Here is a 12396-nt window from a genome sequence, read left to right on the forward strand (position 1 = left end):
TCATTCATATACAAGTACGTAAGTTAAACAACATAATCATTAAGGAAACTAGGGAAGTCCAACTACAGTAACAATATATGCATGAAAATGTACTGCCTTTTATTATATAAAGAAGTGTAAGTCAATCATACAATACACAATGTAAACCTCCTAGCCCCATCAGTGGAACATTACAGCCATATCCGCCTGCTCCTCCAAAGAGATGTACTAGCTCTGTGCATTGAAGAAGCCAAGGCACGTTACAATACTATCCAAGCCTTCTTCAAGATAGTCTTGGTAGAAGCTTGGCTGACCAAAAAATTATACAATGAGTTATGAGGGACTATTTATAGCAAAGGTTGGGGTGACCCTTGACATTCCCCTTTGTGACAATTCAACTACCCTCATGACTCTTCACCTACTCTATGATTGTTACATCCAACTATTGACACTCGACTTACACTTGACATGACTCAACATTACAATGCACATGTACTCATGTGAGACATGGCTTGAGCAAGCCTTGCAAGACATCACTGACACTCAGTCCGCTGTGGTGAGACCAACTCTTTGATATGCTTGTGATGGTGAAGCTGGTGAGCTGATGCCAAGCTTGGTTGTCCATGATTGTGTGCATGCACCTTATGGTGACATCTTGCTGAAGCGAACTCTTGTCTCCGTTGCAACCAGTGCATTGGTTTGGCCCCTTCATCCAACTCGTCTGCTAACATGCAATGTCTTCTTGGTACAGTTGAAACCGGCAACACACTGATGCATAGTGTCCGTGTTGATCTTCAAGTGTGTGTTGGTGGTCATGCGCATCAACTTGCCGAAGTGCATGTTCATCCCCAGTTGGACTTGCTTCTTGTCTTCGCCTTGGTGAGTGTGTTGAATGGGTTGGATTGCATGCGTGCGCTCAACGACATGCATGCTACTGGATCCTTTGCATGCGATCAACAACACTGCTCACCATGTTTTCTCTGTGTCAGCTGTTGGGATGGATCCTTAACTTGTACTGGCACAATTCATCTGTGAGAGCATGTTCCACCCATTGTTGTTCCTGTTCCTGCTGCAACTCATTGGACTATTTGTGCAGCTTCATGTTTTTCCTGAGTCACTGCTACAGCACATGCAAATCCTTCTTTGTTTCATTTTTTGCCTTCACGGGTCTTCATGTCGCGCCGTCACTTCATAGCCTAAGTCTCCAAAGTTGCTTTGATTATCAGTGGATCTACTTGATCTTGCAACTTTTCTCTGCCTCTATGTTGTCAACAACCTTCCTCTTGCATTCATTGTGTTCGCTTCATTTGCTACGTTCGCCGCATTCGATACGCTACCTTTAGCCATTGTTTGTGATGCTGCTTGATGTCCTTGTCCATGAACAACTTGATGTCTTCATGAGTAGGTAAGCCCATGGACACTTGATCGACTGCATCTCCGAGCGTACTCTGAACGGTGTCTTCGTCTCTGCTCTCTTAGAAACCATTGTACATGTACTGTTGAGAGGCATATGAACACCTGTGATACCTGGAGACATGGAAACACTCATAGCAAGCAATCTGTCAGTCAAAAACCAAAATGAACATGAGAACTGACTTGCAACATACCTGGGTGAATGATCATGAAGGTTGTGCAATTTCGGTCGGAGGTCGAGAGACTGGCTGCCAAGACTGCACAAGGCATAGTCCTGGCTGCTCGAAGACTGACTGACTGCTGGAACTGCGAAATGCGCAATCCAGTTGGGCAATTGGCTATTGGGATTGTGCAATGTGCGATTCTAGCTAGGACAGACTATTGGCCCAAGGACAGATTTGCGCAAATTTTTGGGCCAAGCAGCCACTGACCTCCAAAAAATACGTAATTCAGTGGGAGGCCAGTTCTGGGCCAGAATGCGCAAATCTGGAGAGGAAGGTGAGCTTTCCTTCTCCAGATTGCGCAATGCAGCCTTGGTGAAGGCAAAGACCGGGCCAAGGTTGGCCCAACTCGCTGACAGGCAACTAAAAGCAAGTAAGTTGATGAAATGCATGGCAACACTAAGTGATAGCAGAAGTGATAAACAGTGCATGCAAAACATGAATGGAAGATTCAACAAACAGATCAACATGCATGTGGGTGAGGTCGTTCGCCGGTTGGGCGAATGTCCATGCAAAACAGTTTCATGCATGCGATAGCAGTGAGATAGCAACGAATATTGAAACATAGCTAGGACAAGCTAGAATACATGCAAACAACAGCGAGCATTCAAGGAAATCAAACAAACAGTACTCGTACAAGCAAAAACCCAAAAAGCAACAGAAATGTAGCATAAGGCATGGGAAGCGAATTTACCCCAAAACAGCTGAGTTGAATGTGTCGATTGCTCCTAAATGTGATGTGGGATGTTAGAGCTACAAGGTTGATGTGAGGAATGAGCTCTGCAGTGTCCAGTTGATGAGATTTGATAACATCGAGGTTGTGACACGCATGCCACAAATCTAGGGGAAGTGACACTTGGAGGGAGGTTTCTGAATTGTTCCTTGCATGTAACTTCCAACTGCTAAACATAGATCCTTGAAACAAGGGATGCCTTTGCATGCTGCCTTGGGAGAAGAAACCCATGCATGCAAGTTTGTTTTGCTCAGTCCCGGAGGGAACCGGTCAACTCAGCTGCACATGCAAGAGACTGCTTGATTGCTGGAGAAAAATGCGCATTTCTGGCTGGGAGCTGGGCTGGCTGCCCAAGAGATTTGTGCAATTTCTAGGCTGAGCAAATGACTGCTACCCAAATTTACGCAAATCCTAGGCTGAACAGCCTGTTGATGGGAAAAATTGTGCAAATCCTACTGGGAGGGTTGGCTGGCAGGATTGCGCAATCCTGGAGCCCAACAGGCTGTTAGAGGGAATTGCACAATTCCTGGAGGGAAGGCTGGTTTCCCTCCAGAAATGCGCAAATTTCATTGGGAAGCTGCTCAGCCTACAGCTGGACCAAGTCCGGGTGAGAAACTTGTGAAGGGAAAAGATCAAATTGTGATCAACAGTTTCCCTTGAGCAAGAAAGACACTGAAGCTTAAGGACTTGACGAAGCAAGGCAAGCTACTGTGAAGGTTGGTAGGGAGGCTCCAAAACAGGCTAAGGAAAAATTTTGGAGGGTGGTTGTAGCCACTACAACAGGTTGTATAGGTAATATCGAAACCTAGGATGTTGGCCAAAACGATTGTCATGGAAGCGCATTAGATGCAAAGCATATTCTTGCATATCAACTTTTGCAATTCTTGGTTGGTTAATCATGGTAGCTCCGGTGGGGAAGAGGGTGGGGAAGGCCATGGAGAAGAGGCCCTCTGTGTTGTATTCGTTGATTGGAGAAAGGTCAATGATGGGTCATTTAAATGAATGGGTGGGTGTGGAATTGGAGGATTCTATGTAGGCAAGTATCTCATCAATTTTTGTATGAGAATTTGGTAGAGTTGCAACACAGGAGGATGATTGAAGGTAAGATGGTTTTGGGTGGAGAACTTCATGGTCAATATTTTTAGAGAGGGCTTCTTAGGATCCAAGGGAATTGGGGGAGAGACAATGTAACATACCAGAAACGTCTGAAGGGGAATCAGGTAAAGAGGAAAGTTCAAGCGGGTTAAGTTGTACATATTTGTAGTATGGTTCGTTGGCTAACTTAAAATGAAAAGTCATGAGAAGACGTGATCTGCTGACAAAGAATTCATAGCATATGTGGTAATTTTTGGTTTTATTTATAACAAGGATGTCTATTTCTGAGAGTATGTGAGGAAGGGAGGTGACAATGTTAGTTATATCTTGAGGGAAGCTAATAGTATGGCCAAAATATTTGAATTTCCCTCCACGTGCATGTGTTACTTGAAGAACGAGGTTGACATGGGCAATGAGCATCTCTTCAACTTGAGTTAGGCAAGTAAGGACATGGGGTTGGTTTCCTGGGTCCATGTTGTTTGAGGAGGAGAAGCGATGGATAGTTCACTCAGAGGCACAACGGGAACAAACAACGTTGGCATTTCTTTTTTTTGTTTTCATTGATGGGTAAGCTTCACGACAAGTGGAGCAAACTTGTATGGGGCTAAGTGCATCAATTATTTCACGAAAGCGACGATGTGCATGATGGAGATGGTTGTTGGGGAATTGTTGAGTAGTTGAAGAGGAAGCCACATGGGGGGATGACTGCACATGGAAAGTGGGAGGTGACAAAAGGGCATTAGTTGGAATTGAAGAGGAAGCCTCATTGGGGATGACTACACATGGAAAGTGGGAGGTGATGAAAGGGCATCAGTTGGAATTGATTGGGAAGTGAGTGGACATGGAAGGGAAAGTGGAAGACTTTGGGTGGATGCTAGGGGATGGAGATGAACCTGGGAAGGAAGAGGCATTCGATTTGGGTTGGTTTGAGAGGGAAGCTGGATTGACGATTGTTGTAGAGAAGATGACAACGTGCATTTATTCTATCCTTTTTAAGTGTGTAGTGGTGTCTTCATTGTTCCTTTTGTGCACTATTCGCTGGGGTGGGTTGCATAGTTGTTTCAAACAAGAAAAGTTGTCTCAACATCAAAGGTGTAAGTGAAGTAGGAGCAAAGGCAAGTAAAGCATGCATGACAAGTTTTTTTTTTTTTTTCTTCCTGCTTGTTTAAAGTCGTGTTTGTTTGTTTTTTTTGTGTGTATTTGTTTTATAGTAGCATATATATGGTGTGAGTGTTGCTTTTAGGGAAAGTGTATGCATTATGTAACGTGATGAATGCGAATTGAAGGTGCAGTATGAAGACGGGTGCAAATGATATTTGTTTTGTTTGGTTGTTAGACTTGTTCAAAGTAAAGTAATCCATCCTGGGATGTTCAAATGATTATTAGTAATTGTAAACGCAACCACATAATGCATATTTGGCCTAGAATAAAGGAATCCCATTTATGCATGTGACCATAATTAGAAGCATTAGGTATGTATTCTTTTTCATATATAGCATATCATATTCATATGTGCATTTGAATAATGTGTGTGTGTTGCAAAGAAGCTTACATGATGAACAAGGATCATGAAAAGCAAGTGAGCAAATGGCCATGTATATATAAGAGACATTACAAGGGAGAAAATGGGAATGTATGCACGTAAGAAAAAAAAAGTGGTTGCCCATTTGTTCATGAGAACCAATACACTTGAGAGAGGGTGCATATAGTAACGAGAAAGCAGTACAAAAGGCTGAAGCATTGTTGAAGATGAGGTCTAGAAAAAGTAAAGTTCGAATTGTAGACAAGAGGGTTCAACAAGGTGCAAAAGGGCAAGTGGGGATTAATGAGAGTGAAGGGTGGGAAAGGAGTTGGAAATTGAGAAAGGGAGGGGCATAATAGGGAAATTGTTTACAAGGTGAAGGATGGGCATCAATGGAGAAGGTGGTGGGGGGGGAGAGTATGGGAAGAAAAGTGTTAAAGGGCAAGGGTGTATAGAGCAAGAGATGGGGAATATCGAGGGAGAGGGGAGAAAGGTTTATAGGCGGCGGGAAATTTTTTTTTGAGGGGGAGGAGTGGGTTGAAGGTCTTGTAGGAGGAGAGCAGACGCGAAGGCGTAAGGGATTTCTTCAGAGTGCATGAGGGTTGGTTGGAGATGTTCAATGTCATTGAAAGTGTTTGTTTTGACAACTAGCGTGAAGAGGAATCAACATGACGTGACCCCATTGGATATGTCTCTGATAACACTTGGCTCGCTTGAAAGGAGGCAAAGGTCCTTTGTAGATATGCCAAAAAGGCCATGGGCGGCATCGTCTAAAGCAACCACATTTTTGAGTTGGCCAGTGTGGTCATGCAATTCAAGTCGGAGCACATAGCGATAGTCACATTCGAGGAAGGTGCCTTCACATTTTGAACAATGTCATGTCTTATCAGGTTGCTGAACAACTTTTTTCATTCATTGCAGCCCATCAACAGTAAGGGGGCATGTGAGGAAGTAGAAGTCATCCAAGTCAATTATTGTAACAATAGCACAAGGGCAACCCATGCAAACGTTTCGATGTGGGGCATTGCAAGAATGGTAGAAATTATTTTTGTTTGCATGGGCCTGTTGGGTGTGCTGGTGTATTTCCAGCTGAGTGACGACGAGGAAGATTTGACGCCTTCTTCTTAAAACCATTGCTTGTGTTGGTGTGTTTTAGAGATATCTGGATCTATAAGAAGGTAATTCATCGGGATAGTTCTGATAGTTCATCCATTGAACTCAACAACCCAACCCCGTTTGATTGCAAAGACTAGGATGGTATGTTCCATGCAGAGTTCGAAGAGCGCACGTCCTTCGATATGGCAGTGTTCTCCCCACAAGGTGACATCGATGTTGCTACCAGACTTGTCATGCAGGGAAATAGTTTGTCTGGGCGTTTCAGAAGCATCACGTCTGCGAATGATCAAGGTAGGAGAAGTCGATCTAACGACATCGATAACATCAACAAATGAGTCGAGAGGCGCAAGTTTGATTGAACTTATTGGCACAAAATGGAAGGTATGGGAAGGTATTATTTGATCACCATCTAAAAGGTGAGATACAATTGATGTGGAGAAGAGGAGGATTTCGAAAGGGCAGTTGAGATAGTTGTATGCAGGGTTTGGGACCTTTATGGAGCCATTCGAAACTGTGTAGATTTGGCCAAGCTAAATGAGAGCATGGAGTGCCAAGTCATTGAATGCGGATACATGGATTTCGTCGTCATCATGATCAACGAGGTCAAACCCAAAGGATTTCCCAAAGCCGTGTGCATTGGTGTATGCCTGAAGGGGTGTTTTTGCGAGAACTCTACCTTGGATGGACCAAAATTTACGGGTTGGGGTAAGTTACTTAAAAAGGAGATTTGCTACAGATGAAGCAAGCAAATTTGTGAAGTTGGTAGATTCGCTTTCAATGGGGGCCAGTTGATGAAAGGGAAGAGCCTATGGATGAGGATGAGGGTGCATGGAGCATTTGTTCAGTGGAGATAATAAGAGGGTTGGCTCACCGATCAAAGTTGCCACACGGTGGAGTATTTCAAGTTCGAGGACAGAAAGCGACCTGCAAGAAAGAGCATATGTGAGTGTAGAGGGGAAGTAAAACACGATAAAAGAAAATAGATTCTAAAGCAGACATAAAAGGAGAGGAAATCCAGGGAGGATTGGGCAGGATTCCCGGTGCGCAACATACATAGTATGATGTGCATATGTGCATGAGCATTTTTGTAAGAGCACGATAGAGCCTATTTTCAAGTCTCCAGTTTTTGCAAGTGCATCATGTGAAGAAGGAAGCAAGACCACATGGTTGTGAACACCATCAAAAAGGGAGACACGGTAGTGAGGGGTTGACATCCTAGCAGGGCATATTTCTTCGACAACAACGACCTGGAGGATTGGTTGCATCTCGGTAGAGCCAGCGAACAACAATGAAAGTGCATTGGTAGTCAAGGTTGGTTCCATGGTGATACGACTTTGTTGTCGAAAGAAAGGTGTTGCAAGCGAATATCAATTGTAAGTGTACAAAAGTGAAGAAAAATTTGTGTAGTAAAAAGAAAGGAAAAGGTTAAAGAGTTTATCTAAAATGAGATGAAGCAACAATAGAAATTGAAGGGAAAAGTGTGGAAGATAAAAAAACATGAGGGGGAAGGAAGAACAAGCAAGAACAAGTGTGCTACAAGAAACAAATAGATAGCTAGACTATTGTCCTTATGATTTGTGCAATTTTCATGTGGCAAAGTTAAATGTTTCACGGGTAAGAAAGCAAAGCAAGAAGAAAACAACACCCACCATGATATTGTTATTTGTTGAGTGAAGGACAATTTTGGAAGGAAGAGAGGAAGGGGTAGGCAATTTGAATGAGATACCTAGCAAACATTGAGGGCTTGTTCAAACAAAGAGGTTTGGCAGTAGCAAGGAAAAGTAGGAAGCATTGTTTTGATTATGGTTTTTGTGTGTAAAGCAAAGTGTCTTTCTGGACTGATGGAAATTACAATTTTGCACCCTATTCAAGCGACCTTGCAACTTTTTAGATGAAATGGATCTATGGATGCAAGCAAATAAAAGTAGTAAAAAAAATAGGCTAGGTTGTTTTATGCGAGAGAAAATTTCCGACTATATTAAAAATAAAAGAGCATGTGGCATTTTGGGAAAAAAAGTGAGAAGGAAAAGAGGGTACAAAGAAGGGAATAAGATGTGTTTCCAGACAGCATGTAACACCAGTTAGATAGCAACCATAAATAGTGTAACATAATAAGAGATAACAACCATAAAGGAAAAACTTCCACAATAGGGAAAAAAACAATGTTAAACTAATTTCCTAAGGATAGGAAAAGTGTACATGCATACCTGTCAACATGTAAAAAAGCAATGCAATAAAGAGGAAAAGCCAAAGACTTGTACCTCTCGGCAGGGAACAACACAAGATATCCTGCCAGGTCAAAACATATTTGTGTTAGGTAAGTGGTATTTAAATATGACAAGGAAAATGACTAAACCAGTTTGGCCAAGTAATGCCTCTAATTGCAACATTTGTAAAATACCATGAATCATTTGCAAAGTAGCAACAAATTGTTCCTCCAAAAGAAGTGAAGTTATAAAATAACAATATGAAAAGGGGTCAGTTGTATGCAAAGGGGAACAGAAGGATTCCTTGTCCAACAAAGTGTGCTAACTATGAAGCTAACAACAAGATGTGAGGACTTTTTTAAATAGTAGAGCAGTGAAGGAGGATAGATTAGCCTTTTAGAATCACATGGAAGAGGAAGACATAGTGGCAAGTCACTTGGGAGATTTTCTCAGAGGTATGACAAATGCAATGTCCAATGTCATTATTGTAGAAGGTTTGCACAATATGAATATGAATGTAAGGAAAAAAATGGTATGGATAAACGAAATGCAAATTTCATTAAGGAAATATTTGAAAAAATAAGTGAAGAGAATCAATTTTTGTTGCAATGTAGGATAAGAAAGAAATAAAGTGGTATGGTACGTAATGTTGGTTGTAGAAACTATCACTGAAAAGGAAAATGCTTTTGAATCACTAAAATCTGAGGTGAGAATGTGAAATAACGAAAAAGTATCAAGCATGAGTAAAGGAGTTATCTCGAGTTGCACCAACAAGGAACTAGTTTGGCCAAGTAATGCCTCTAATTGCAACATTTGTAAAATACCATGAATCATTTGCAAATTAGTATCAAATTGTTACTCCAAAAGAAGTGAAGCTATAAAAGAACAATATGAAGAGGGCTCAGTTGTATGTAAAGGGGAACAAAAGGTTTCCTTGTCCAACAAATTGTGCTAACTATCAAGCTAACAACAAGATGTTTTTTAAAATAATTACAATAGTAATTTTATGAAAGACAAATATCAATATTTTTCAACCCTTGACAGATATCTCGAACTCTCTACTTTTAAACCCAGAGTACATGATGCGAAATGAGGGTTTTTCTCAACCCTTGAAAACTTTCTTGAACTCTCTACTTCTATGATAAATTTATATCCTTGCAAAAATTTTGTTACCTGTAATGACTGTTGGAAATAATTTGTTGCGGATTTTAATAAATCCTCTCTCATGGCTCTTCAAATCTTGCTTTAGATTTACAGGTAGTCTGATCAATTCTAGGTCTTCAATCCTCGCTTTCACTGGGCCACTCTGATTCCTTCAATAGGTTAGAGTTAACCTTAACTCTAAGTCCTCTTGTGCTTTGTTTCTAGCTATTAGGTAATATATCAAAGTTAACCTCTAATTCTTTTTGTGCTCTGTTTCTAGTTGTCAGGTAATAGGTCAGAGTTAACCTCTAATTCCTCTTGTGCTCTGTTTCTAACTATAGGGTGAAATTGGTAGCACAATTATTATAATTAGTTTAAGATTTAGACTTAATTATGTTTTAAAAGATTACTGTGACATTGGCTTTAAATAGGCCCATTATCTCTAATATGTCATGAGAGTAACTCTTGTGATTTTGAACACAAGATATGATCTACAACATGATACATATGGATTTTAGATGGATATGGGGTTCAGAGAACATTCTGGTCTGTTTGTTCATCAACATGAACTCTTCTAGGCATGAACACTATGAATAATCCATTTCAGAAATATTCATTTGTCAATATGGAACAAAAGTGCAGAGAATATACACAAGTGATTCAAATTTTTGTTTATGTCCATAGATCGGACACCAGTAATATGTTGTTCATCAGGGCTATTGTATTTAACAATTGGGAGACATGTCGTGACATGAGAAGCATGAACTTCCAGTACTCACTAAGGCTAATCTTTTGTCTATTGTGACAAACACTTGGACTCTCTAGTCTCCACACAATATCCCTGTGCCCAGAAAAACATAGTTGGAATTATTTTGAGACATGATTTTAGCATGATTGTCGCTACTGTTGGAAAGTTTGTGCAAAATTTCCATCTCGAGTATGGGGAACTATGCAAATTGTCTGCAAAGTTTGGAGATATTTTCCTAGTACAACAAAGAGTGTTATGTTGAGAGAGCCTTTCTAGAGGATTTTTCGGTCATGTTTCAGAGTAAGTGTTCCAGTTTGGAGTCTCCAAATGTACAGTCAGGGTTTGTAAGGTAGCAACACACATGCTCCCATCAGAAATCTACTACTATCAATATGAAATCAAGCAATTGCTTCAAAGTGTTTTCATATATACGTGTTAGTTATCTATGCAACAACAAACATGACATCCACAACTGATAATTGCTTGGAACATATTTAAGATGAATAAAGAAATAAAATAAATAAGTAAAAGGAGGAACTTGGATGTTGTTGTATATAGATAAAGAGCAGGGTACATATATTTCCCGTGCATGCATTTCATGGAGAATAAACCATTGAATCTCATTGCGTTGTATCCATTGCATTGTTGCTATGTGTGTTGTTCCAGAGAGAATATGGGTGTGTTTGCATGTGTGGCTTTGTTTTTGTTCATAGTATTATCCCCAATTGAAGCATGGAGGCCATGGCCTCAAAATTTCAATCAAATGCTACTTCTTTGGGACTGGGACAACAACCCAATAAGGCAAATTTGTAGTTTGGGACTTCGAAGAAGAATGAAGGGTCCTCACCATATGTGACTATGAAGTACCACATGGGGCCTATGCTGACTTCTTCTATCAATGTCCATACAATTTGGTATGGCAGGTGGAGTAAGAAGGAGAAGAGGGTTATCAATGAATTTATGCTATCTATCTCTAATAATACAAAGAGACCTTCTATGGGTCAATGGTTGCAAGCAATGCAACTATATACTGATAAGACTGGTGCCAATATTAGCATAAACATAGTGATTAGTAGTCAGCATGATGATTATCACTCCCATGGTAGTATTGATTAGGCTCTATAATTCCATCCCCAAGAGTAGTCCCCTTCCCATTGATCCCAAGAATGGTCTTTACCTCCTCCTCACTTCTAGTGATGTTGTTGTCCAGGACTTCTGCAGAGAAGTCTGTGGATTTCATTATTTTACATTCCCATCCATTGTAGGATACACACTTCCTTATGCATGGGTTGGGCATTCTGGAAAATAGTGCCCGAAAGTCTGTGCTTATCCTTTTGCAGTGCCAAGTTACATGACTGGAATGAAGGCATTCAAGGCACCTAATGGGGATGTTGGTATCGATGGGATGATAAGTGTGATTTCCCATGAATTGGCTGAGCTTTCGTTGAATCCCCTTATCAATGCCTAGTATGCTGGTGAGGATCCTACTTCTCCTACTGAGATTGTAGATCTCTGTGAAGGTATTTATGGGATTAGAGGTGGTGGATCTTACACTAGACAAGTCTTAATAGACAAATTTGGGGCTAATTACAATGTAAATGGCATTAGGAGGAAGTATTTAGTGCAATTCACTGGATAGCTAAAGGTGCTCTAGTGCTATTGTCAGTAGAAAATGGGTTTGCTAGTGTTATGGTCAAACTCGGGGGTTTTTCTCGTGGGGATTATTGTGAATAATAATGCAGCAAAGTGTTCTGGAACACTGGACACTCTAATCCAATTTTTTTTTCTTGACAGTATGTAGTGACTGTTCTTTTAACAGTCATCCCATTCTGTGTGCTTGTGTGTGTCTATACAACTTTATCTATTTAGACTATTCAGAGAAATCTTGAACAAAGAGCATTTGTCTACACAACTTTATCTATTTAGACTATTCAGAGATATCTCGAGCATAGAGCATTCGTGTCTGCTGAATTTTTAAGATCTATTTTGATTAAGTAGAGGAGTAATTCTATATGCACATCAAAGTTTACTAGAATTTCCATTTATGGTGACTAAGCTTCTAGAATGATGTCAATGTTGCATCTTTTTCACTGGTCAGGGTTCACTTGAATACATCTTGTAAAATTTAGAAATGGCATTTGTTGTTTTGAATGGTGTTTTAAGCCCCTCAACATCTGCATAAATCTTTAGTAGATACAATGGATAGATGTTTGGCATAT

General features: G+C 40.6%; 1 pseudogene; it reads left to right on the forward strand.

The window, feature by feature from the left end:
* The first annotated feature begins 3280 nt into the window (after positions 1–3280).
* On the forward strand, positions 3281–11816 carry LOC149174654 (protein EXORDIUM-like 3 pseudogene; annotated as a pseudogene).
* Positions 11817–12396: the final 580 nt, after the last annotated feature.

The sequence above is a fragment of the Pinus tabuliformis genome, chromosome 4_1 (assembly GCF_031772625.1).
Source record: "Pinus tabuliformis cultivar Carrire ecotype Pingquan chromosome 4_1, CPIR1, whole genome shotgun sequence".
NCBI lineage: Eukaryota > Viridiplantae > Streptophyta > Pinopsida > Pinales > Pinaceae > Pinus > Pinus tabuliformis.